Raw genomic sequence first — 4,041 nt, forward strand, 5'->3', positions numbered from 1 at the left:
GCTTACAAGAACTTAGTACCAAAGCTGTTAAGAGGATGCTCAAGAAGCTCAGTAGGCCTAGAGAAGAAGGCAACAACTGCTAGGGGACCGGGGCGATCGCTCCGGACCCAAAGGCGAGCTCCTCAGGCAAAAAGATCTGCGATGACATTGAGACTCAGAGAAGGCCGATGACATGAAGCTCGTGAGAACACAGAGACGGGTCGGAACCGTCCTGCCCGGCAAAGGGTCGGGTGATGCTGAGGAGAAACCCTCTCCCTTTACTTCCAAGGGGCCTATCCCGCTACAGCCCTCTCCTCTAAGCTAACTTCAAATTGCCTCCTGCAATTCCAAAGGGTTTTCTCTTGTCCCCACCACCGGTCCCAACACTTAGCTTTTGGAAGACAAGCTGACAAAATCCATCCTTGATGGAAATGAACACACGGGCGCCATGGATGTTGATACAGTCCCCAGGGTCTGTTTCGGTGGCTGCAAAAATTCAGAAAAAAATTCAGACTGTGATGAGACGTCCCAAAAGCGACTCCTTCTGCAAGGCCTCCCTCCCTCCTAAGAGCCGAGGCTCATCGCTTACTGTCCGCTTCCAAACTTTGGCTCCGCACCTGCTCACAGTACCTAAGACAACAAAACAGAAAACATCACTGTGGCCCTCAGGAATATTAACCCCCAGGGGTCCTCTGCACTGGTACCCCGGCTCACCTCAAATCTTCATCCGATTCCAGAGGCGGCCCAGAAAATACCGGCAAAGCAAAAAGGTACATGCTCAGCACACCGCCACATACCGCTCACCTATTACTTGCCCCGCTTAAAGGCCAACTCACCTCATGGTCTCTATTTCTTGGCATGTCCAAGGCAGCAGCAGCACCTGCAAAGAAACAAAGCAAAAAAACATCCTGAAAGACGCTGAAATCCCAACCTCCCCCCTCCAATTAAAGTACACTGCACCTATACCTTAAGCTTGCACCCACCTGGCTGCCAGCATCCCAGACCGGGACATCTTGCCGGTGGACCGCCTGAAATGCACAAAAAATAACAGATGCTTAGAGCCGCACCAGAAATTGGTAACTGAGCAAGAAAAACTAGTTCGGTCCACCGGTCACCGCTTACCTCGCTCGCTTCACCTTGATGGCTGAGATCCGGCTTGACCTCCTAAAAATAAAGACAAAGAACAATGCTGGAACACAGCCACCATTTGCACTTGCCCCGCAAACACAAATGGTGACCGACCTTCCTGCGGGAACCCCCTCGCCCGGTCCGGGGCACTCTGCCATGGATTTAATCCCTCCGCATCTGAAAGAAAGTGATGACAAAAGTCAAAGTGCTGCACGAGAACTTAACAGCTCCAGCCATCTTGCGTCAATCTAGGAATGCCATCTAGAGGCCAAACTACAGCCTACATCACAAATTACAAGTCCCCAGGCCTTGTCCTATTACACCCATATGCCAGACCATGCAGCAGGGCAGAGCAGCTCCGGGCCAAATTCGTGCAGACACCTGTGACACAGGAAAGGACAAAGGAGGGGATGCGATGAAGAGAGAAAACCCTCGGTGAGAAGAACGATCGCAAGGGCCGAGAGAATGAGGAACGAGATGACCTAGGCAAGACCGACGGTGAGCCGACAAGGCTCGAAGAACCCTGGCAGAAGAGGGACTTATTCTGAGAACCACAAAGATGGATGCCTGAGAATCATACGGTCAGAATCCTCTACTGCTCTTCACATTCTGACAAGTCCTAATCCACTCTAATGGATCATTGCAGCATACAGCTGTGAATACAGCTCAGAACAAGACCATAAAAGACATCCGACTCGACGCTTCTAAAGAGAGATGCAATTCTGATGCACCTCTGAGCTCTCAAGTCAAAGGATCGATGGTATCGGCACTGGGCCAAGGTGCACCAAGAGCAGAGATGCTAAGAATAACACCCAGCGTTTTCCAATAAGATTCTCAAAGGGCTAAGGCAAAGGACCTGCAACACAAGATGCCCAAAAGACGCAGAACGTACAATAGACAAGTGATATGCATCAGGACTGCTCTGCCCTGCGCACCCTGGCCTTGTGATCAAAAGTGAGACTTTCCCTTTATGGGGCCTAAGGGGCCCCTTCTTGGGTATCCCCACCTCCAAATCTGACTCAAAAATCCCAACTTGATGCCCCACTTTCACCCCCTCTGTGGGTTGCAGGCCTCGACTTATCTCTTGGATATCTGGGGATGTGAATCCTCCTCGGGTGCAAAAGAAGGCCGCTTCGCTGAGCGGGAAGCTCCTGCCATCGCCGGGCTGTTCTCTCTTAGTCGGCTACAATAAAGAAAACCAAACAAACATCAGTACACGAACTTAGTGGCACTTCAACCAAAACCCAACAATTCCGCTACTCACTATCTCCTACGAAGGCCGGGGTCCTCGGGCCGCACGTTTCAGCCGCACTCTGAGGCTGATGCTGTCGTCGCAGGGTATACCTGGGTTAAGAGGAGACAAGGTGATGTGGCATTGCTGAAACTTGAACAGACCCTCGCTCCTCCTCCCTGCCTGACTCACCACAACTACCTGGCCATTGCCAAAGGCTGCCCGGACAGCACATTTGAATGGAAAAGTTAAAGGCTTCATCGCAGAGTCCCGTAACACATCTGGAGGTCTCACAAGGGTGGCCAGCTGGGTGCATCAGCTCGACAGCGAGGGGGTTCAGCATAATACAAGGGGACCACCTAAAACACACAAATGACAATGGATGCTTAGAGCTGTACCAGAACTTGACACCCAAGGAATAACAACTTTTTCTTTCCACCGGTTACCGCTTACCTTGCTCACTTCACTTTAACTGCTGCTATCTGGCTTTACCTCCTAAAAACAAAGACAAAGAACAATGCTGTAACACAGCCTCCATTTACACTTGTCCTGCAAACACAAACGGTGACTGACCTTCCTGCGGGAACCCCCTCACCCGGTATGGGGTGCTCTGCCACAGATTTCATCTGTCTGCATCTGAAAGAAAGAGATTACAAAAGTCAAAGGGCTGCATGAGAACTTAACAGCTCCAGCCATCCTGTGTCAATCTAGGAATATCATCTTGAGGTCAAACTACACCTGACAATACAAGTCTCAAGTCCCGTGGCCCTGTCCTATTACACCTATAGACCAGGCTCTGCAGTAGGGCAGAGCAGCTCCGGACCAAACCCATGCAGGCACCCGTGACACAGCAGATGACAAACAAGGGGATGTGACAAGGAGAGAAAACTCTCGGCGAGAAGAACGACCGCAAGCACATCGAAGGGCTAAGACTAAAGACATAGGACATGAGATGCCCAATAGAGACAGAACGCACAATAGACAAGTGACACGACATGCACCAGGACTGCTCTGCTCACATTAGCATTGTGATCAAAAGTGAAACTTTCCCTTTATGGGGCCTAAGGGGCCCCTTCCTGGGTATCCCCATCTCCGAAGCTCACTCAAAAAATCCCTCCCAGTGAGTCCTGATCCAGCACCCCGCTTTCACCCCCTTTCTGGGTTGTAGCCCACAATTTATCTCTCGGACATCTGGGGATGCAAATCTGCCTCGGGTACGAAAGAAGACAGCCTCGCCGTCCAGGAAGCTCCTGCGGTCGCCGGCGCTGTTCTCTCTTAGTCAGCTACAGTAAAGAAAACCAAACCACACATCGGTGCACAAACTTAGTGGCACCTTGTCACGATCCGCTAACGCAAGCGGGGGTCGTGATGGTTCGTTTATCGATCTCAGAGTGTAAAAGGACACAAGAGATTTCAGTTTTAATCAAAACAGTGCACCTTTATTAAGTGCCCACAACCCAGTAATGCAATAGAAGAGAGTAAGAGAGAGAGAGAGAGAGAGAGAGAAAAACAAAGTAGAGAGGGGGAAAAAGAGGGGGCAACAGCTACCAACAGATGAGACAAAGTCCTTGTGGTCTTCTGCCAATAGATTCGTCTTCTTTCCATGGGGAGATCTCCTACTTGGTTATTTTAGAAGGTCCCTTTATAGTCCTTTTCAGAAGCGAGGGGCAACTGGCCAAGAGGTTGGGAAATCTACAGCCATT

The 4,041-nt window shown here is 50.5% G+C and overlaps 2 long non-coding RNA genes across 3 annotated transcripts; both read right to left on the minus strand.

Annotated features, from left to right (window-relative positions):
• Positions 1 to 7: 7 nt before the first annotated feature.
• Positions 8 to 806, minus strand: LOC108446506. The gene is made up of 3 exons (XR_001861716.1): positions 694 to 806; positions 569 to 609; positions 8 to 465 (listed from the first exon to the last, which is right to left on the minus strand). It is a non-coding gene; the product is annotated as an uncharacterized LOC108446506 (long non-coding RNA).
• A 7-nt stretch (positions 807 to 813) lies between these two features.
• On the minus strand, positions 814 to 3,688 carry LOC108446505. Of its 2 annotated transcripts, none has more exons than XR_001861715.1 (5): positions 2,792 to 3,688; positions 2,540 to 2,697; positions 2,372 to 2,451; positions 963 to 2,290; positions 814 to 887 (listed from the first exon to the last, which is right to left on the minus strand). It is a non-coding gene; the product is annotated as an uncharacterized LOC108446505 (long non-coding RNA). The 2 variants fall into 2 exon arrangements; XR_001861714.1 differs by having other exon boundaries at positions 2,531 to 2,697; positions 2,792 to 3,687.
• Positions 3,689 to 4,041: the final 353 nt, after the last annotated feature.

This window comes from Corvus brachyrhynchos, unplaced genomic scaffold (assembly GCF_000691975.1).
Source record: "Corvus brachyrhynchos isolate BGI_N302 unplaced genomic scaffold, ASM69197v1 scaffold1025, whole genome shotgun sequence".
NCBI classification, from domain to species: Eukaryota; Metazoa; Chordata; class Aves; order Passeriformes; family Corvidae; genus Corvus; species Corvus brachyrhynchos.